The following is a 24,742-nucleotide window of genomic DNA, read 5'->3' on the forward strand; positions in this document are numbered from 1 at the left end:
TTAAATCGAGTGATCTGCATGTTACCTCGCTCTGCTATAAATTGATAAGTGACTTATATTGTAAGTGAAATTAGTAAATAAATATGTTTTATTATTGGGTGTTTATGATCGGACCTTAAAAATAAGAATGAACCGGTACCTTCTAAGTGATAGGGAAGCGTGTTTTACCTTAGGCCACATCTGCTTAGCATCAGGCGAGATTGTGGTTAAGCGCTTCTTTATTAACCAATAAGAAAAAAACATAATATTTACCATAGAACAATTTCGCTTTCATAAAACTTAAAAATAATCGAAGTAAAATTTGGTGAAATAATTTTTTTAGAGATGAATATAAATTCAACTGATACCTCAACTAAAAACTAGTAGATATTTGACTCTGAACATAATAAATTAGGAACGTGATAAGACATAGAACATTTTTCGTTTAAAATCCAATCGGAAATTAATATTCATGTATTCAAGAAGAGCGGTTTTTTATTGCCGTTTGATAATCAAATGTTTTTATAACATTTACTTATAGATGTATAAAATTAATATAAAAGTAAACTGGATAGCTTAGTTTTGTATTTAATTTCGACTACTAATTAATTGCGAAATTAAACAAGATTTCTTATTGTAGGTACAGGATTAAAACCGCAGTGTACAGCTAGTCGGCGAATAAATCAGATATTTTAATTACTTATATCTACCATTAATTTAGGGCTAGTCTAGATTTCATCCAACTATCATGAATAGTCAAGTTAAACATCAGCAAATAACAAAAAACATTAAAAATAGTAACGTCCTTGCTTACCAAGGTAATACGAAATAATAAAACAACCCATGCGTGAGAATCGAGCAAACCAATTTTTACACATACAATTATATTCATTAAAATCGTATTACCATAACAATAAGCTTTTGTAAAACATACAATAGTAGGTGGGGTTAACTGAGAGCTACTGACCACTGAATTCATTCACAAAGCCATTGAATTTAAGGTTTACTTTGTAAAAACGTAATCGATACGATACATATGTTGCTTGACTTTCAATTAGAAACGTTATTGAAATAAATAAAATGTAGTATAATTAATCTAACAGAAAAAAAGAGTATGCGACTTTTGAGAAGATACATCAAACGAAACAACTCTTTGAATATTCAATTTTGAAAATGCAAAAGTTTATATGTTTGTTTGTTTTTCCTTCATGAAATTGCCTGACACGTAGACACAGGATAGCTTTCATCCCGAAAATACCGCGGGAACGGGAACTATGCGGGTTTACCATTGAATACGCGGGCGAAAAGCTGGTTTTCCTAAATAACCACATTAATTTTCATACAACATATTCTTCGACGTAGACCATAATATTAACGTTAAACAAGCACTTTTTGTGGAAATTACCACATTTTTTGCTCTCTGATGTCTTAAATCTTAATCTATCCATCTTACCGAGTGATGTAATGCTACTAAATAAAGAAGACCACCAAAGATAGAGAGGTTTAATTAACTTTTTATAGAAAGAACGAGACAGACGATGGATCTTATAATGAACGTGGCAATTGTGTTTGATATTTATACGTCTAGACTCTAGAGTCTAGATGCAAAATTGTAATTTCTTGTCTTGAGATGTTTTAAACTTTACGAGCAGTATTTTACTTGAAGTGCTTTGGCAATACTACGTTGTTAAATAATAACGAATTCTTGAATAAAACTGCACAAGAATAATTTTTCACATCATGCTTAATATTTTGTGACCACAGCTTTTGTATAAGATATGGAATGATTTTGAAATTTGCTAATTAACTCGAATTTAATAGTTCAAGAAGTAATTTTAAATCACACTGTTTTCATGGAAAAAAATTGCCAAAGAAAAACGCGCAGTATTCAATCATTACCATACTGCTTCTGCTGCTGGCAGAGACTTAAAAATCCAAACAACACAACCCATACTCACTGTAAAACTAAATTAATTTCGCGTACAAATAATCAATGCAAACAATAACTATTTACAAGTACATATTGATTCCGAAACCCAAGTCCGACCGCAGACCACAGCGGGGTTCATATTGTGTTCCAAGTTGTTTAAGTCGATGTTAATAATAGTGTCTGTACTAATAAATGTTGGAGTATTAGCCAAATAAAAGACAAATGGCTGTATAAAGACATTTTCTGACGGGGTACATTTTCCAAATACATATAGGTAGGTGTACAATGTTTTACCGTCCGTACCGTGTTTTTTTATCAGAATTAATCTATAAAAACAATGCCCATTTTGATGGGTTCGATCTGGTAGGTAGCTACATTTTTTAATTAATAATAATTGGCACAAAGTCCATGTCACATCAAAGTCCTGTTACAAGTTAAATACCTATTGCAACTAGTGCTATAGCCATTCCATAGTCTAAAAGATTTCTCGTAAATAAATCATAGGTCGTACCTTTCTATATAATTTATAACATTAGTCAAACAACAAAATTCTCATGACATCAAAATAATAACAGGCAAACAAGCTCCATAAAACGCAAGAAAAGTTAATCGTATCTAAAAAACGACGCCACTCGACTTTAAACCCAAGGAGGTAGTTATAAAAAACCTCCGTGTTATAAAATGCACCCACGGCGATAAAGCGTATAATCAGAGATCCTCAACCAATAAGATAAGGACAGGAAGCCCGGCAGGTGTTCCGTAGATTATTTACAATGCGATAAGGAATTTAATAGGGCATCCTTTATCACGCAGTAGGTGTAAATCCATTGAACCTGTTTTTATACGAAAGATTTTGAGTTTTAGACAAAATTGTGCTGTGAGCTTTATTGTTTGAATCGAAACAATGTACAAATTATAAAGGTCATAATTTATCGTTTATATCAGGGTAGTACTCACACTAAAATATTTTCCAGTTTTTAGATAATTTTCAGTTAAACTATCAATTTTAATAAAATTCATGTATCTTTATTGGCTAATATAATAGTTAAATTTAAACAAAGGAATTCAAGTCAATATCCAATTCTAATTAGTATCTATAAGTTCAATGCTATTATTCCTTTATTTATATTTATTTTGCGTGTCTATCACGCCTTCACGTTTTATCTGAATCTTAATTAATCTAGATAAATTATGGAAATGCGAAGAAAGCTTTCATCGCGAAAATAAAGATATCGACGAAGTTGAATAGGCGACACAATTTTATTAGTCACGCGATAGCACAAACCCCAGGGAATAAAAAACGTGGGTGTGGAAAAATACCGCAAAATCATTGCTACTAAACTAAAAAACGATAAAAGCTGTCCAGTACCAAAACATCTGTTTTTACTCCACACTAGAAAGTTCCATCATTCACTAAGCTTTTCCCGCCATAAAACATAGTAACGTCCCGTAAACTTTCCCAAGATATATTTTTAACCGCAATGACATTAAACCGCTCATAAAAATGTTTCGCAGTAAAACGATTGATTGATATATTGTACTATTTCCGTCAGTCATAAAGGATGAACTGAGTTCCATAAAATGGGAGCAATTGTAAAAACTTGGGTATTTATTGCGCCGATTAAATCTCTCGAGATTCGGAGATGTTGGGGAAAGTTGATATGTAATCTTTTTTTCTTTTTGAATGAATGAATGAATGAAAAATACTTTATTGTACACCATAAAGAATACATTTTACAAACTTAAAAATACAATATAACAATGTACAGTAGGCGGCCTTATCGCTGGCAGCGATCTCTACCAGGCAACCCAGAAAAGACAAGGAAAATAAATGAGTCAATATATATATATACTATACCTACATATATGCAGCTTACATTAATTATATACATACACAAATAAACATTCTAATTGGCTGTCTGTTTGTCTAATCATTATAAGTATTAGTGCTAACAGCGGCTTCGCGAGCGTGGTTAAAGGGAATTCTCATGAGAATCAGATGGTTCATTTCGATAAAAAGTGGCCTATACCACTCTCTAGCCTCACTCTTTTTTCAGACAAAAATTATACCATAAAATCAATTCGGTGCGGCGTGAAAGAAAGACAAACAAACAAAAAAGGAACACATTTTCGTATTTACAATTTTGGTAGAAATGAAGTAAGGATTAGTTGTTTTTGGACCTACTCGATACGAAGTAATGGCAAATATACCATCACTATTGATGTGGTAACTATCCCTGAATGTGTGACCCAATTTGAAGCTAAAACTACACTGACCTGGCGTGACCACGGTTTACTAAAATCGACAAAACGTAGGCTTCAATTAAGTAACCAATACCGTGATATAATCAAGTTTATACAATGGTTGTGATCAATTACTGATAAGATTATAAATACACAAGGATTAAACTGTGTGTTAGTAACTGTACAACCTTTTTCAGCATCATAATAAATACAAAATTATATGTCAATCGAAACAAGATGATGAAACATGAAACAGTATATGATGATGAAAATGTTCATCATCATGTTTGGTTAAGTAAGAGTATACAACATACAAGTACAGAATAAATTGAAATGGCCCTCAACGCCAATCTATTTATTTGCCAAATCCTGAATTAGATTTAGAATAGAGGCCTATTTTAATTATCCAGCCAGTTTATATGTAAAACCTAATTAAAGTTGTTTTATTTATTTGGAAAGAATATAGGAACCCCAGAATATATTATTATTTCCAGATTCGGAAGTCGCGATAAATTACTTGCTAGCGTCCGTAAAGTTATTACAAACGTGAAGCCACATCAATCATTGTTTCCTCAATTGGTTGCTATTTGTTACATGACACCCAGATATAAAGAAAAAACTTTTAAAGTGAAACTTTTATTACATCGTCTCAAACTTTTTGGTCTGTGTAGCGCATGTCGCGTGACGGTCGAACCGTACGATAATTATCGTACAAATACGATAATTTTGTGCCTAAGTTTCACTTTTACCGTGGTTTCATAAAACCACACAACATTTTTTTTAATTATATTTTTTACGTTTATCTGTCCGTTTTTTTATACGTCTCCGAGATAATAGTCATCTGAATAGATTTTGATTGAAAAAAAAAACACTGAAGATAACATCTGAATTGATTTGAAACACTGAAGAACTTTGGCCAAAATAAAGGTAGAAATACAGCAAATAAATCACGGGCATCTGCTAATTATCCTGCCGAAAATGCAAGAGAGTAGACCAAACCTTCGCAAATTTTAAACCTGTCCAAAAAGAGAGAAGACCGATCCTTGAAAGATTACAGCATTCAGACAAAATCGTATGGGGATACGATAGCCAGTTTAGAATGTAGGTTAGTCTACGCTTTATGCACAACCATTAGCTCCGATCTACATCGAGATTACTGTGGCCTTCATATTACAAAAGCCTTACTTTATTCGCAGTAACCTACCCTGGGGATTAGAATTTTAATTAAGTCTTTTTTGTTTAGTGGTTCGTGTAGTGTAACAATTGTACTGTTGTAGTAAAGTATAGTGTAAATTGTAATAGAGATTTGAAAATCTTACTCATGATTACAATTACAAGATAATGTTTGTTTTAAAATTTAAATACGTTAGTTATTTTCATGAAGGCAATAATGTTCAATTATCATACCGCATACGATGAATTTTACAATCTCACTGAGATAACTGTTCACTTGTAATACCATAAGAAGTATTAATAATAAATAATAATGTATTTTCTTCGCAAATGTATAATTTGAAACGCTCGAGCGAAGTAATGATCATAAATACAATGAAATTATAACATCATTTGTGCCACAAGATTCAAGCAAAACATAATATTTACCCACTATATTAAATCAACATCTTACATTGAGCAGTTACTTCAATAGTTTTGTTTTTATAGAAACGTAGGTAAACTCAACATTAAACTCGGGACAAAATCAAGATTTAATTAGTGAAACCGTGTAACAATTTAAGTAAAATCATAGAGCAAGAGGGCTTAACTTTACTGATGACGTCAACCCGAAGTGTTTAAATCCACCCAGGTCAGCTATTCCGATCCTTTGTGGTATTTTACTAAAGGTAAGATAATATTGATTCGGTGGCTCTATTGTTAATTACACTGCGACAGTTATGTAATCGTGTGCAAGCTTTGGTTTATTTGTTTTAATTGTGTACATTCATTAAACAATGCAATATTGATTTAAACACGATATTGATAGAATATTTTCATGAATTTGAAGTCCAGTTTAACTTTACTTACTCTATAATCATAGATTATAGTCCTTTATGAGAGAACAGTAGAAGCAAGATTACCAATTACCTACAAAAATGCCTGTTACAACATTTAAATTTTGTAACAGGACACCAATTTATCAAATGCATTCTTACCGATTGTTAAAACAAACACTTCCAAAATTAATCTTATAAGGAAACAAGAAAACATTCATTAATCAGTTAATAATCCCCAAATATTTGATTAGCCCTTAATCCGGGAACGTTTGAACCATTTTGAACGGCGTATCGTTAATACGTAATCTCTTAACGAAATTCTAAACTTGGACCGTAATTTAATCCTCTCAGAGAATGAGATTTTCTCAACTAGGTAGATGACAATATAACTTGCAGCGATTTGCTACTAGGTTATGCAGTTACGTTGGTAGAATATTAAAGAGCTTATTTGGCCATTTTATAATGTCACTAGAATTAAGTTTCAAAACAAAAACGAATTATATTTAGAGTCTCAGTATATGGAGACGTAGCTTGTGGAAGATTCGATTTGATTTCAGTTTTACCTATTTAATCGAAATCGAATAAAGATAGAATCTTAGGAATTAGGTAACTTATTTATTTTCTATTCAAAACTTCGTAATTGTATGATTTTTAACATCATTTGAATGCTTTATTTTATTTTAGCCTACTCAAATTTACTTTATCATGCCATTCTTATTACTGAAGACTCGCGGAAGAATATCAATGCTCCCGTAAACAAGTAATTAATCAAACATGCTAAAAAGTATCCAACTATGCATACCATAAACTAAAAAGTAGTAAATAAAAAGAACGATACTGAGAAACTAAACCATTTTCAAACATCAACGTCAGTTCTAACAGTTAATTCTGGTTAAAAATATCTCACAAATACATCAGAAAGTCGGTCAGTACATCTGCACAATATCGAAGCGTAGGCATATAAATAAATAATGCCAATTACGTGATTTAAAAAGAATCTGATGAGAATTGGGAAGTAATAAAGATTAGGTTGGCTTATCTGTGACATTTTATAGTTTATCTATGATTAAACTAGCTGTGAACTTGGTGTCGTCCGGTTTTCATAGAAGCCTTTAGGCTCGATTCAGTGAGACGCGGACCGTCCGCACGCGGACTAGGTTTTGCGTCCGTCGCGGATGATTTTGTCGTTCAGTGCGATGCGGATCGGGATCGACTGTAACCCTCTCGGTTTGCACATTTGACGCAGCCGCCATGACAACGACATTACTTTACATCCGCTCCGCGTGACTGTTGTCCGCCGAGCACTGAACAAATACATTAGAACCAGGCACCGTCCGCCCGCGGACATCCGCGGCGCGGAGGAGCGGCGCGGAGCGATTTCGACCGCGCGCGGATAGCTCTCCGCGACGCGGACAGCTCCGCGTCGCTCTGAACGCGCTGAAAGGTTTCATACATTTTACGTGCTGGCCACGGACAATTCGCTATAGCGAAAATTCGCGCGGCGCGACTAGCGGCGCGTCTTGCGAATGAATCAAATGTATGGAAATGTACTGGGCATGCCACGCGCAGCGGCGACCAGCGAGACGACCGGCGAATTTCCCCGAGCGAATCGCGCGGCACGACTAGCGATCGAAACAAATGTATGAGTTATTACGGCGCAGGCCACGGAGTCGAGCGGCCGACGCGGCGACTACTCCCGGAGCGAAATGGAAATGGAGACGGAAGCTTTTATTGCAGAAATTCTAGCTAGACCAGCTATTTGGAAGTCTAGCCACCCGCAACATAATTTTTCATCATGCCTATATTTTTCATATTTTTGGTGGAATTCTCCGTCTGTAACACGATTTCTATTTAATTCGTGTACTCCACTATATCTTCCAAACATTAAATCTTGAGCAAAAAAGCTGCTACTCTCCAAACAACGTCGAGCTAATTTTGATAAAGCCATCTCGTCTCCTCGTCTACACTGGTCGCGGCGGCGAACGCAACTGCCCGTGGCGTGCTTACCGCGCCGCGCGAATTGCCGCGCCGCCCGTCGCGCCGTCGGTCGCGCCGCCGGTGTCCGTGGCCAAGGTGTTACCGTCCGTCGCGGACGTCCGCGTAGGTCATCCGCGTCGCACTGAACAGGCCCTTAGTTTTTATTATAAGAAGATTTTAGTTTTTATGGTGTCATAGATAAGATATGTTTTTTTTATTCATGTTAAAATGGATTTTCGATTCTCAATATTTATTTTTGCTAATCTGGCATCGATTAATAGTAAAACTTTTTGCATTTTTTTAATTTTTCTCGTAGACAGGTATTGAACTGACAAAATATTTTGCAATTAAGTATTTAAACTCTGTACAAAGCATTTGGCCTACAGATACAGAACGATTTAATCAATATTGAAATTTTTTTCCTATTTAACTATATCCGTTAGATATTTTGTAACTAACTATACTCATCATAAACAACTTCAAAGTTCGATTCAACAGAATCGCTGGGTCAAGTATTTCTCCAATAAAACTTCAAGCGTGGTTCTCGTAATTTTAATCCAGTCCTTTCTTTGTCACTTAATTTACATAATATTAACATTTAATAATTAACATTTCCTCTTTTACCGCCCGCTTTAGTTACTAACCTAAAAATAGAAGCGTTAGAATAAAAAAATGGCAAATAACCATTTAGGAATATTAGTTTTTGTCGGAATTAAATGATTAATTTATTAATCTTTACCTTTCAAACATTTAAGACGATTATAATATCGGCCCAGAATTTCTGAATTGTTAATATAACAAATAAATCGCGATCAATTTTTAATTCAATGTTCAAAGTTTGTGAGGATGTGTATGTGTGTGTTTGTTACTCTTTCACGCAAATACTACTGAACCAATTACAATGAAATTAAGCACACATGTAGAGGGTAACTAATAACTTGGATTAACACATAGTATCCTATGTGTTAATCCAAATGTTATTTTTGAAAACGCGTGCGAAGCCGCGGGCGGAAAGCTAGTATTCTTAAAAGCTTTGCATGTCTCCTCTAACATCGTCACACTAATAACATTTGTTCATTGTGACCCCATAACACCTACACAACCATAGAGCATAAACTCAAACGCTATAAAGCGCGGTAGGTATAACGCCGATCTCGTAAATCAGCCACAACTTTATGGTCAGTTACAATAAGTGTGGCGTATGTAAGTTGTAACATTATTCATTTTTATTGAAGCGCTGTAATTGCTTTATGGTATCTCGGTTATTGTCTTCAATTTGTTTTTGGGTGGCACTTTGTCTCTATATTATCTGTAGTAGTTTGTCATCTATGATTGTTATTGGATGTGCAATTTATATCGATTACTGTTAAGACGATACACAAAAAAAAATCTACTGCTTGGCGGGCGGAGTCTAATAGCTCGCTATCGCGAACGCGGGTGTGCGCGAAGTCATTCTTGCAAACTCGCCGCGCTGCCGCTGGCCGACTCGGGACAAACATGTATGGAGTCGTCATACAGTTATAATATTCGACTTATACATATATTTAATTGTTGATTTATTGGTTTTATTTTCTTGCTTATAAACAAATAATCTTCTTTTTAACAACTACTTAGACATTATTAATAATTATTATTATTTCGTAATGTTTACTTTATTACAAAATAATACAGGTTATAAATAATCTTTAAAATAACAAAAAATATTGTTACTCTGAAAAAATGAAATGGTACGCGGACTACTGAATGGATTTAGAGAATTTGATGCTGACGTAGATATTACGTCATGCCCAGAAATGAAAGGTAATATTTCTGAAAGAAGTTATAAACCCTAATTCTTCTCAGTCAAAGTCAAGAGTGGAAGATATCACTAATACAGTAAAACTGATGCGAAACTTTGGATGTTAATTTGTATATTTTTTTGTTAGTTGTTACTTAATCACGTCAAGACTACATTACCAATTTTGATAAAATATAGCTAATTGCCTGGATTTACACAAAGGATACTTTTTATCCGAACTGAACACTTCTGTGGGATAAGACAGGATTCACGATATAATCTAATTCCACGCGGGCAAAGCCGCGGTCGGAATGATATTTTTTTAAATAAAAAAATTGTTTAAAAAAAACACAAAATATATTGACGCATGTATTTATTTTTGCACTCTATTATAATTGTAATTATTCATTACAAATAATCAAAATAAAATAGCCAGAACAAAGTTAGGCCCTGGTAGGGTAGGTAGGCAGGTACAGCAATGTGAGACGAACACTGGCTTATTTATATACTAATAATAATGTATTATAAACATTAAATAAAGTTTACTTTCTAACAACAAAAATACATAATATTAGCTAATGTGAAAGCGAATCAACCAATCATCCCACAAAAATGAAATGTGCACACAAATATTCATCCAAATCGGTTCATGTCATTAGGAGGAGTGACTGCAGCGCCATCTTCCGGGCCCAATTGTGTTTCCAGATCACCCAGGAACTCAATTTAATATACTTACACAAAATTTTTCGAAATGAAAACTCACATTACTATGTAAATATGAATATAAACCTGTTTTATTACTAAGCAATTTCCCGCACAGGTGTAGTAAGTATAAATGAAATAAATATCAACATCAAATTCTTTATACAACATACTTATCTACCACCTTCCAAGAAATGTAATTCTTGAAATTATTTCGTATTTTTTTTAAATATAATACTACTCCAATGAGCTCCTGTTCCATATTATGTCCGCCATACTTCCACTAAGTTCACCATGATTTTTTATTTCTTTGCACTTTGTTGCTTTTTGCTAAAAATGGAATCATGCGATAAAACCAGTAGAGCTTTGATAACATATTACATTTTTGACTGAATAAAGGTACTTACGAAGGAGTGGGTTCACATTGTGAACAATCAGTGGGTTTATTTTCCTTCTGGATTCCGGATTTTTGAACAGATTATTTATGCTATAAATGAAAAAATCTTACACATTCGTTATGTACTTAAAACAGGGGTACATATCAAACATCGTCTATAATACAATTATCATCAAATTTAAAATAAAACCAACTTACTTCATTAATTTGTTCCAATTGTAAGCATTCTTTTTCCTCCAACCTTTATGTTTCTTGTTCTTATTTTCTTTATTGTCCCCATTTGTCTCATTTTGTCTTATCGTGTTGTCACCCTTTTTTACGATTGCGCGAGCGAAACAAGTTCTCCGTGTGACGGCCGTAGCGGGAATGACTCGTGCAGCGATCGGGGTAGGAAGGTACAGGGCGGCTCTCGCTATATTGGCTGGTCAGGCGCTAATTTCAAGTATTTCTTGTTTATTTCAAAACCATCGCATATTTCAAAATTCTAACACGGTAGACGTATAGGTTGTATATTTTATAGTTAATATCCAAAAAGTCGTAACTTTACGTTTGTTATTTTGAAGATGCCAGAGATTAAAAAAAAATTACAATGATAACTTTGTATTTTTTTTCTATCGAGAAAATATCATGGAATCATGTTTCTAAAACGGTAGACGTATTGTGTTACTATTGAACTTTCTTGTCAAGAATTTTCATCACGACAACTTTAATAATATAAAAATTACGAAGGTTTGAAAAGGGCCGTAAATGTTAGAAAAATTAATTCATCACCTTAACTCTTTACTTTATTAGTTAGTATGTAATGTTTCTTTTATATACGGAGTACAGAAAAATAAATAGGAAGTTCAGTTAGGTACTGGAAGAGTGAATTAAAAATATTGTTTGTAGCTACGCAACATTTTAATTATTTCATTGTCCAGAATAAAAAATTTCCACATAGTTGATACATTTCCATTTTATTTTTCTGATTTAACAAGGTTTAGTTAGTTAAAAGAACTTTTAGTACAGAAATGTTATTATTGTGTAAGGGACTACTTGACATTTAATATGTATAATAACGATTGCCTTATCGATGTGTATTTTTTTTTTTTTATTAATGAATTTGATAATTTAATATTTAATACCGAACTTAAGGATAAATCATAAAATTATTAATTGTAATTCCATATGCCTTGACGGGTAGGATATGGCTGGAGTCTGGACCTCATTATTGTATAACACCTTGTATTGTACCCATGTTCATGGAATAAAATATTTGAATTTGAAATAAAAATGATTTAGGTAAACTTTACCAATCAATTTCAAGTCCAAATTAACTCAAAACTTATAATAAGCATTGCGCTCCAAATAAAAACTGTATTTTAGGCATCACGCAAAATTTAGGGTAGGTCAAAATCCACCCTCTGACGTCACACAAAAGACTGCGTGTTAACAATTAGGTATTATATTTTCCGTGTTAATATTCCAGAGCCGAGTAGAATAATGAGCTTTCAATTTGATATTCCATTTTTCACTTTATACAGGAATCGGTGCGTATAAAGTTTTTATATATATAAACCAATGATATTATATTTACAAACAAGAGGATATAAACCCCTAATAATTATCCTAGGAATACGTCAAAGCTTTATTTTGGAGGAAAATTGCTGAAACTACAGAGGAAGTAAATTATTATTTACTCATCGATCAGCCATCAAAGTTGTACCTAATATTTGGCCAGCAATGTTACGAAAGCACTAGAGTCGCATTTAGTGTCTTTAAAGATGATAGGTAATATGATCGGTGGTAAATGTTAAAAAATGTTATGACGTATCAAAAGTGCTTTTACCTTTAAGAAGTCTAATTGAATAAATTAATGTTTGAGTTTGAGTTTATGTTTATAAAAACGGTAAAACTGTACATTATAGGGCGTGGAATTTGGGGGTAGTGGGGGGTGGAGAGAGGGGGGGTGGGTACTAGGAACTTCCCCTGTAAAGGGGGGGGCGCGAAAATTAATAGTTTTCGAGATATTTACAAATTAAGTTTTGGTCCGCCTAAAGCAAAGGGGGCGCAAAGTAAGGACTTAGAAAATTTTTGATCTAAAGTGAAAATTGTATAGGTATCATAAAATACATAATTTTTATTCAAAACGCTAAAATAAGCATGTTTTATAAAAAAAACTTTTTCTCCAAAATAAAAAATGGCCGAGATATTCGCCCTCAAAGATTGATGATAAAACCTAACCTAACCCTTTCCCTATCTCCTCATGTCTTTTTTATATTGTCTCAGACACTGCCTTAGCTCCGGCGCTACGGGAAGTGCAGCCCTTCCGCCCTTGCGTGACAAAGCACGGTCGCCCGTACTCCACTTCGCAGCTTCAGCTTATTGGTCGCCTTCGGCGACCAGCCTCAGCCGCTCCGCTCCGCACGGCTCCCGAGCTTTGTCACGGCGGGCGAGGGCTGCTCTCCCTCCGCGCCTCCGGCTTTTTACATACACTCTAGGGGTAGGGCAGACAAGACCACGTGGAATTCGGGGTTGACAGCTTCAGTTCTGTGGCAAGTCTTATGATAATGCAATGCTTATTTTAGCGTAACGTTTTTTAGCTAGATTCGGACTTTCGCAGCTTAATATTGAATACATAATATTCCATCATTGAAAAAATTTACATTTTACAATCCGTCATGTATCTTGGTAATTATCAAGTTTAGAGAAAAGTTGCCCCAACAAAACATGATTTTATTAGCGTAATCTTTACGATAAAACAATAATAAATAGGTGTTATAATACAAATGCGTACAAATAACGGATGAATAAAATAAATTAGTCGTCCGATAACATCTATTTATCTATATAGTTAGGTTATCGGGGTTTCTTTAGAGAACTGCCGCACGTATTATAGGTTTTTTGTGGGGGGAGGAGGGCACACGTAGGTATTTGATTTTTTTTTGCGCGTCGACGGAGCCCCGCTTCGCGGGGCTCCTATTTCTGTGTAGTTTTTTTTTTAAAGAAACCTAACCTAACCTAACCTAACAGCTAACCTAACCTAAACTAGATTTTTTTTTGCGCGTCGACGGAGCCCCGCTTCGCGGGGCTCCTATTTCTGTGTAGTTTTTTTTTTAAGAAACCTAACCTAACCTAACCTAACCTACCTTGATTTTTTTTTGCGCGTCGACGGAGCCCCGCTTCGCGGGGCTCCTATTTCTGTGTAGTTTTTTTTTAAGAAACCTAACCTAACCTAACCTAACCTAAAGGCTAACCTAACCTAAACCTAACCTAACGAATTGAGGGTGAATATCTCCGCCATTTTTGATTTTAGAGAAAAGTTGTTCGTATAAAACATGCTTATATTAGCGTTATCTTTACGATAAAACAATAATAAATAGGTGTTAAAATGACACCAACTCCATCAAAAGTCCTGCGCCCCCTTTGCTTTAGTCCAACCCAACTAGCTTTAGTGTTAAAAGGTTATCTAGTAATCCGAATAATCGGACGATTAAATTATTTTATTCATCCGGTAATCGGACGACTAATTTATTTTATTCATCCGTTTAGCGGACGACTAGACACTTTGATTAATATTTTTGTTAAATTATAAATTGCGAATATTAATAATTTTATTTTATTTAATCTATTTTACAAAAACTATACTTAATAATAATTATTTTTAATGTTGTTGTTAAAAAATATACAAATTTCATAAATAAAATTTAAATTATAATATTTTTTTTGTTAGATAGAAATGTTTTACCTGAAATGAAACGCGTTTGACAATCGCTGTAGGTCAATTTGACACTGTCATAACAGTAAGTTCGCGTTTCAAAGATAAAATGGAGTAAAATTTTCCGATTTTCAAAAATTCGTGACTCAAAAACAAAAAGTTTTCGCGCTGTGAAATTTCAGATTTAGGTTCCATAGGACAATAGCTAACCACAAAAAAAATTACGACTCTCAACTCCACGCCCTATAATGTACAGTTTAGCCGCGGGTAGGAAGGTAGTCAACGTACATAATAAATTGGTTAATTTGTTAGCAATGTTTATGGAATAAAGAACTACACTATATTGCTAGGTACCTAGTTAGGTAGTAGGTATAAAACAAATCGCTGTCGCAGCTGTCTGTCCGTCTGTCTGCCGTGTATGCTTAAAACGGATTTTGATGCGGTTTTTTCCGCGAGGAACCTAGGTACGAGGAATATGGACATTATCATTCACGGCAAGAGGACTTAAAGAATGGCGAATCTGACGAAAAATACGTTTTTGTCCTGATAAAAGTTTTTTAAAGAAAACTATCTACCTACCTAGGTCTAGGTATGAATATGCAGTTTGGTTTTGTTTACTATTAGATGTATTTTAGGATTAAGAATGTATTTTATCACTACTAGGTACCTAGTATAATACAAAGTCGCTTTCTCTGTCCCTATGTCCCTTTGTATAAAACTACGCAACGGATTTTGATGCGGTTTTTTTAATAGATAGAGTGATTAAAGAGGAAGGTTTTCTATACTAATATTATAAAGAGGAAAAGTTTGTAAGTATGTATGTATGTATGTATGTATGTATGTATGGTTTTCACGCAAAAACTACTGGACCGATTTCAAAAATTCTTTCACCATTAGAAAGCTGCATCTTTACTGAGCAACATAGGCTATATTGCATTTTCAAAAAAATTAGAGATCCTTACCAAAAATGCAATAATGAAACCCAAGGTGTAAAAAAATCCTCAATAAAAAATCTGTCATCGCGTGCGCTGCGGAATCTATTGAAGATAGAACAAAAAAATGTTCTACGGTATTATAGAATGGATCAATATTTACAAGAAAGTCCGCGATACCATATGTCCATCTTCAGTAGTTATGTTACTACAACAACTTTTTTACGTTTTCAAAGTAAATAGAAGTGCCGACAGTAATCAAACCATGTTATCGATACACATATATTAATCCTTATCCCATTTAATGATGTTTTATTATAGACTGTTTCAATACCAGCAAAATACTTTTTAAATGAAAAGAATTGGATATTCCATTCAAAAGATATAACGAATTTTTAAAAGTGTCAATCTACAGAAAATAGTAGGTGCGGGGGTCATGGAGGAATTCTACCAATATGCGTCTTGACGGAACACAGTGGGGTTTTGGTCGGTAGGAATCCGACATAACCCACGGCCCCTCCCCCGGAGGCCGTGGGTATCTATGAAAGATTTCCCCACTAAAACAAAAAAAAAAGGCCGTAGTGCGGGACGGGGTAAAGGTGATTATCATGTGATTAAAAATTAAACCTATAGTCCGACCTATAAGTAGTAGACTTTTCACTGTAAGTTGTAACGATATCGCTATCTATGCGGATGAAACCGCAGGGCATTGCTAGTAGTATATAATTTATTAGGTTTTAGACAAAGCGGGCGAAGCCGCGGGCGGTAAGCTATACATATATATATACATATATATACATACATATAAAAATATATATACATATAAAAATGTATGGTAATATTTGCGAACCGTGTTTCTCTAAAGCCATAGGTGAAAGGTGAAGGTGCTTTAAATTAATGAAGTGCTTTTATAATGGAAAAACAATGAACAGAATTTATTCCTAGTTTATTTTCATTTTAGCATCTAGGTATAGGTATCTTATCTGCATATTACCTATCTCACACATTTATTTTATTAGTCAGAGCTAGATATTATATTGTAGGTAGTTACCATATTTACTTTAAAAGCACAAAATATAGGAAAGCTCTAAAACTATTTTAATTTCGTGTCGTTATGATGATATAGATTTATTATAGGTAATAAAATATCGACGTAATATTTTTGGGAAAGGAAGATTCAAATAATTTGCACAAGTAGGTAACCTATTCCGAACGGAATTCCGCCATTTTCGAAATGACACTACGTAGGTCATACGTAGGTACTATATTTTCTAATTTCATTACCTACCGACTCATTTATACATAGAAAAGTCCTTATTAATTATAACTGTAAATTTGCACCTATGTAAAACTTAAATAGTAAAAAGTAAATCCATTTCTAAACCTAAATAAATTATTAAGAGAATGTTTCAAAATTACCTACCTACTTATAAACTATAGGTACCTTCGCAGATAGATACCCGTGTAGGTATGTAATCACAAAAATAATTTGAATAGAACTAATGAACCAAAATTAGTATTTAAATGAATGAATTGTATTTGAAGACAATTTTTTAAAATTTAAAATATGGGAAACAATTCTTAGCCAATATGTTGAACTTAGTTTTAAGGACTTAACAAGATTTATCCCTGTTAAGATTTAAGTAATAAAAGCGAGTGACAAAAAAAATAAAAACTACGAAAACAACTTACCGTTTCAACAAATTTATTTATTCCAAAATCCAAATCACGTTATCACAAAACACATAATTAACATTTAACATAATAATTTCAATCACAAATTAATTTTAATTACATTTTAGAAACAAAACACACGCTCGATCTTCGATCTTCGCTCGCTTACGATTACAAAATATACACGCGCACCCTCCTTGAACGCTACCACGAAACTGAACGGAACTCGGAAGGCGAACGAAAGCGACATGCGCCAAGCATCGAGATCAAGGGATGAGGTATGGGGTGAAAGGGACGAAGTAAAACTCACCACTCACGATATTTTTTAAATGAAAATAATAAGTTGTTAAAATAAGATGTAAGTACTTATATTGTAAGCGTGATATTTTAATAATCTTCTTATATATAAAAATGAATCGCAAAATGTGTTATTAAGCGCATAACTCGAGAACGGCTGAACCGATTTCGATAATTCTTTTTTTATTATATTCCTTGAAGTACGAGGATGGTTCTTATGTAGAGAAAACGTAAATATTATGTACCACGGGCGAAGCCGGGGCGGACCGCTAGTACCTACGTAATAAATCATGTTAACTGCTGTTTTTTATTTTCTAATATGTAGTAGGTAATTTATATGTAACTTGTTTCTTTTAGTATTTTCGTTGACTTCATTTAATAATCCAATTTCTGTATTTTAAACGATTTATGTGTAGTCTTTCATTGCTCTAAAAGTTCAAATATAATTTAAATGTTGTTTTTTGTTCAATAAAAATAACAAAAAAATAACATGGATATAGGTAGGTATGCGTATTGCGTATGGTTTGAAAACAAAATTAAGATATTTATTTTATACGTGCATATCCGTTGAGAATGATGTTAAAATAAATTAAATGTTTATTCCCAAATCGCGTTACAAAATTTTACCATGATTATTTTTATATGAAAATCATCATGAAATATAAACTTTTTTTATATATTTGTACTTCAGTACACAAAGCCCCGTCAACATTTACATAAACCACAAGACCAACGACTATATAGACCAATCAATCAACGTCCGTCGATGCGTGAATGGGCGTCCTTATCTGCTGCGGCGTACTCCACATGAAAAGTCGTATAAACATTACAGTCCCAATTAATGCAACGTATAATTAAACTCTTTAATCATAATATAACTGAGGACCCGCATTGAAATTTTAATAATAATAATATAATGGTTATTTGTTCAAGCATTTTCTTTTCTTTTTTTTTAATTAGTCGAAAAAAGTTTGTGTAACTGGCTGGATTTGATGTCACGAAATCTATTAGCCGGCGTTTGAAATTGGAATGCAGATTTTCTATAAAAATATGAAGGTGATGTTTTTTAATTTTTATTCTACTTACCCACTAACTAGCAAGTTACATTATGACGTATAAGTAGGTATTTATTTTTATTTTTACACAAATTGGTCATTTTGCTGGACGGTCTAGTTATTCAAGTGTTTGTGTTTTTAGGTATATTTCTTTGGCAAGTTCGAAGCGATTTGATAGAATTTGTAGATGAATACAAGGTAATACATGTAATACATATATTTATCATTTCATAACATTCAGTGATGTTTTTGAGTTAGTTACTTATTTGTCGTAGGTACCAGTTTTTTAGTGTTACGTTTTGAACCAATTATTCCTAGTGATTTTTTTGTTATCGAAATCAGATATAATATGTACTTACTAGGTATCTAGGCGTGCCATATTATACCAAATCGATTGAGCTGTATTTGTGGTAAACCACTGCGAGGCATATTGAAATCAATAATTGCTTAATAGACGTATATCTACATAATATCTATACTTCAAAAATACATAGCTAGCTTTTCAGTCGGCTTGTGCGAATTTTTAATACCACTAGGTAGGTATAAGGTACCTATGTCTAATTTGCCTTGCGTTATGCGTAGGTACCTCAAATTCTATCTCTAAATTCGGTTACGACGACAAAAAGAAAGACAAACAAAAAAATATATGTAGGTTGACTGTTTCGTAGCTTGTATATTATGTAAAATAAACAATAAACAGAGGAAAAAACGTCAATAACAGCCGAACGGATTTTAAAGATTTTTAGTAAGTTTGATCTATCTATCCTTCTTTATTAGGATACTTATAGATTTCCACCCGCGGCTCGCCCGCGTTTTCAGAGAAAAAGCCGCATAGTTAGTTCCGGATTAAAATTAGCCTATGTCTTATTCTGGGTCTTCAGCTATCTACATACCAAATTTCATTGTAATCGGTCCAGTAGTAACTGCGTGCGCGAAAAAGTACCAAACATCCATCCATCTCAGAAACTTTTGCATTCATAATATTAGTAGGATATTGAAGAATCATTAAAAATTCAAAAACCGTCTGGACAGAGTCGGGACGAACAGCTAGTATAGATATAAGTAGATAGAATGACATTGCTTCTTGTGATCAATATTACCCAGTACAATTTAATTACTGAGGGTGACTCTTCTAATACAGTAACAGGAAACAGTAAATTATTAGCTACTAGGTTTCCGCCCGCGGCTTCGCCCGCGTTTGCAAAGGAAAACCCGCATAGTTCCCGTTCCCGTGGGATTTCCGGGATAAAAACTATTCTATGTGTTAATCCAAGTTACCCTCTATATGTGTGCTAAATTTCATTGTAATCGGTTCAGTAGCTTTTACGTGAAAGAGTAACAAACATCCATACATCCATACAAACTTTCGCCTTTATAATATACATATGTATATTAGAAAGAATATTAGATAATAGATATTGAATTTAATAAAAATAACGACAAAGACAATTAATATAAATCGATATAGTTTCTCGGAAGAAAATAAAGGTACACAAGCGATTTTTTTATTTTGTTTACCTTATTATTGAGATAGTAGAAAATATTATGACTGAATAACCTTAAATGATCAAAAATTATTATGCACTGAATACCTAATTGCTAAAAAAACATACTTAATATTAGGTAAAAATTGTCAAAAAAATAATTCCTCAAATATTTCAACGTATAAAAAAAATAATTTGGAAAATCCAAAAGTGCACGCCTCATATTTTTTTTTTAATAAATATTTATTAATTATTATTTTTGTTTATTTAATAACAATTAAACCACATCGAATCAGACCCTGAAAAATGAAAGGGTTCTATTCCTGAGCATACTCAAGCGTAAGAGAAAAAAATAATTTGGAAAATCCAAAAGTGCACGCCTCATAATTTTTTTTAAATAAATATTTATTAATTATTATTTTTGTTTATTTAATAACAATTAAACCACATCGAATCAGACCCTGAAAAATGAAAGGGTTCTATTCCTGAGCATACTCAAGCGTAAGAGAAAAAAAAAGACTCGATTAGTAAAGTATTTCGGTCGCTATCGTGTTAACAAGAAAAAGGATCCGCACATACAGACACACGGACGTCCAAGTCAGAACTTTTTTAAACTGTTTTTTAACTAGTTTAAATAACAAAAATGACATCAAAAATATCATGAACGTTAAAAATAGTGTTTTTTCTTAATATGTGTGTGTATGTATTATCTTACAAGTGCAATGTATGATACATAAAGACATTTTAAGTTTGAAAAATCAGATGTTTTGCGCGAAGTGACAGTAGTACCCACCTCAACGCTTCGCTTATGAGGCGTGCAAAAGACTCGATTAGTAAAGTATTTCGGTCGCTATCGTGTTAACAAGAAAAAGGATCCGCACATACAGACACACGGACGTCCAAGGCAGAACTTTTTTAAACTGTTTTTTAACTAGTTTAAATAACAAAAATGACATCAAAAATATCATGAACGTTAAAAATAGTGTTTTTTCTTAATATGTGTATGTATTATCTTACAAGTGCAATGTATGATACATAAAGACATTTTAAGTTTGAAAAATCAGACGTTTTGCGCGAAGTGACAGTAGTACCCACCTCAACGCTTCGCTTATGAGGCGTGCAAAATTACGCTTTAATGACGCTATATGTATATTTCGACTCGATACTTGCGAATTATACCGATTACTCGATAAAAGCGATTCAAAAGATATCAATAAACAATATAATATTTGCTCAAAAACATAATGCTTCTTTCATAGTTGGATAAATATTAAATATCAAAAACCAAGTTCTCAGTTCTCAAAAGGGTAGAATAGGATATCATTCCGTGAAAAACTATCATCAAGTGCTATTGATATAGTATAAAACCTAATTGAAATCGGCCTATACCTTCGGGAGTATCTTTGATACAATCAAGCATAGAAAAGAGAAATGAAATAAAACTTAAATCACACAGGGAATAAACCGGTAAAATCTCGGAATCTCTAAGGATTCTGAATCAAATGTATTTAAGTGTAATTCGATATTTTATTTTTATTCATGACATCACAACTTCTTGGCTCGATGGTTCGTAAGCTTGTAAGAAGTCCTAGGTTCGATCGCAGGTGTAACAACGTCTAGAAATATATGCTGGTTTAAAATCATACATGGTATAGAAAGCTGATCATCTAGGTACTAGTCCGTGAACTTTTTGTGAAAATTTTCTTTTAATAAATATAATTTTATCCAAATCCGTGCAGTAGATAATTTAGGCCTGAAGAAGATACAGATAGACAGACAGAGTTACAGACAGAGTTAGTTAGTTAGCTATAAGATTAGTATATTGTATCACTACATAGTATAAAACAAAGTCGCTTTCTCTGTCCCTATGTCCCTTTGTATGCTTAAATCTTTAAAACTACGCAACGGATTTTGATGCGGTTTGTTTTAATAGATAGAGTGATTCAAGAGGAAGGTTTTTGCATGTAATTTATGAGGTTTTAGACAAAGCGGGCGAAGCCGCGGCCGGTAAGCTAGTATAATTATAAAATTTTTGAACGTTTATCCCGATACTAGTAGATCTATAAAGAAAATATTAATTCATGGCCCTGCTCTAATGTTTTTGGCCAACTATAAATATGACCCGAGCTGCAATATACCCAAAACTACATGTCATTCATAAAATTTGGGTACGAAATGATAGTCTCGGGAGATGTAGTCAGTAGTGTAAACCCATCCCTTAGGAATGATAATAAAAGTACCTACTGCAAATGCCTGTCACGCTATGATGGGCAGAATTATATTTAGTGCACAAGCATGCGTGAATTTAGTTTTATTTTTTTTACTTTTATAGTTCAAAGGCTGTACTTCCTTACCAATATCAGAAATACGTTTATAGTTTTATAACACGCTTATATTAACTTCCCTTGTATGTTTGTATATCACCTTATTCACCGACCGCGATGCTTTTTGAGTTTTGACCCACTTCAAACGGTCATAATATCTATGTATCATATTTAAGTTATGTACATTGTACATTTCAAGGATCAGTTGTCTCATGTCTGAAGTCTGAACGGTCATTTAGTGTTCAAAATTTTAATCAAATCTGTCCGTTTACAGCGGGTCGAAAAGGAGTCTGTTACACACACATACAGGTTTAGTTAATATATAAGACAAAATAGGTTCTTTTTCAAAACAAATATTCAATCAAACATCACACATACACAGATATACCTACCAGGGGAGCAGGGGCGCAGAGAGTTTGTCATCCCCCGTGCGTAACGAGCGATAAAGCATTTTATGATAAAGTGCCTTGAACCTATAAATTCTTTTCGCCATTTGCATAGAAATATTACGCGTCGGTGGATACGTGTGTTTTGGTACTGGTAAATACAACTTTTATGTAAGAGAGACAGAACCTTTATGTAAGAGAGACTTCAGGAAAATATGTTATATAGGTAGTTTATTCGATTACATTCAAGCATTCTCTTATTTCTGTGATAAGAAGAAAATTTTGTCATTTGCAAAATTTAATTCATTTAGAAAGATAAAAACAAATTTTAATGGTTTAAGTAAGTGGCTTGTGTTTGTTTCTAACCCGTGGCAATAGGCCTGTAGTCCAGAAAAGTGTTGAAAGTGAATCACTAATTAGGTACTACAAATCGTTCAAACTGGTTCAGTTATTGAAGTTGTAAGTTTCTACGTTACAATCCTTTCTTCTTTATATCATCAAACACGGAATAAACTATTAACTACTTTATCCCACGCGAAGACAGCTTTTTATACAAACGTGTGTAACCTAAATACTCTAAACCATATATTTCCCCACTAAACCGATGTCCTGTTTCCTGCAATTCAACAGAGGGCTGATGAATGTAACAGAATACTTCTTAAATATCTTTTTGGCAAGATGCCAGTTATATTGTTATCGGATTTCTGTGTTACATTTGGGTTTGGTTGACCGCCAAGTGAATGATTGTAGAATCGAGTCCTGGCATGATTTACGCTACCGCGGACCGGGGACGGGCCGTGCACCTTCCGTGCCCCGTCCGGGGCTCGAACAAACATTGTAGTATACTTTTTGTATGAAGTAATTCACGATCATTCAACCATACTATAATATATATCACGTTTATAAAGACTCGGCCAGCACAGTAGGTGATCGCAAATATTTTTTTCCAATAGTACCTACCGACCTCATATTTTCTGTACGTTCGTTCGTACGAACGTTCTTGTAGGCACGTCATATTTTTCAATGTAATTTCATAAATGGAACAATATTTATATTAATCTATCTAGGTATAATAGTAGGTAGAGTTTGACGTCTAGAATGCATGTGCAGTATGCACCACGATCAAATAGTGTCGATTTATGTGGTGTTTCTTCTGTATACTCAATGTATTTTTATTTGTTTTTATCGATAAATGGTATAAAAAATGAAATTAGTATGGTTATTATTTCAGATTTTGTTTCGCGACTCCGGCACGGCCCGTCCCCAGCAAGGTTTAGCGTCAATCATGCTTTTCCATGGGTTACCTATCTTAATCTCGAATTTTAATATTCCGAATATCATAATCCAGAAAACGTTTGGACATTTTTTCATAACCCCGAATTTTAAAATTTCGAAGTTTTGTTTGCCATATAATCGCAACTCCGAATTTCATTTGCCCATTTCTTTACAATCCAGACGTTTTACAATCCAGACGAATGAGTTCCAGACATACGAATTCTAAATGCACAAAATCCAGATGACCGTAATCCATATGCACGAAAGCCAGATTTTTAAAACACAAATTTTTGAAATACAGTTAATTGATATACAGGCAAACAATGTCCAGATTTTTGAAATTCAAATAAACGATATCCAGCAAAACGTAATCCTTCCAGGGGGACGCAGCACGAACCTAACCTAACCTTTGGAATAGATTTTAACACTTTAACCTTTCTGTAATGGCCAAGCAAAACAGTAGCGAGTCGGTTCTGGCACTCGCCGGCCGCTGCCGCGGCACGCTCGCTTCGCTCGCTCGGCTCGTGCATGGGGGGTCGCAGTTCAAACCTAACCTAACCTACTGAGTCGACTTTGACACTAAAACCGGTCTGTAATGGACAAGTAAAACAATAAATTTAC

At 33.7% G+C, this 24,742-nt stretch overlaps 1 protein-coding gene across 2 annotated transcripts in view; it reads right to left on the reverse strand.

The window, feature by feature from the left end:
• LOC149476527 (protein turtle homolog B-like) overlaps positions 1-17,511 on the reverse strand; it is an 81,579-nt gene extending 64,068 nt beyond the window's left edge. For both annotated transcript variants that reach the window (XR_016317806.1, XM_089711748.1), the window contains exon 1: positions 17,319-17,511. The gene's annotated coding sequence lies outside the window, so the exon portion shown is untranslated. The remainder of the gene's footprint in view (positions 1-17,318) is intronic.
• Between the last annotated feature and the right edge of the window lie 7,231 nt (positions 17,512-24,742).

This window comes from Colias philodice, chromosome 27 (genome assembly GCF_061535455.1).
Source record: "Colias philodice isolate Cphi_HAF_F1 chromosome 27, ilColPhil1 Martin Lab GWU primary, whole genome shotgun sequence".
In the NCBI taxonomy this organism is placed as follows: domain Eukaryota; kingdom Metazoa; phylum Arthropoda; class Insecta; order Lepidoptera; family Pieridae; genus Colias; species Colias philodice.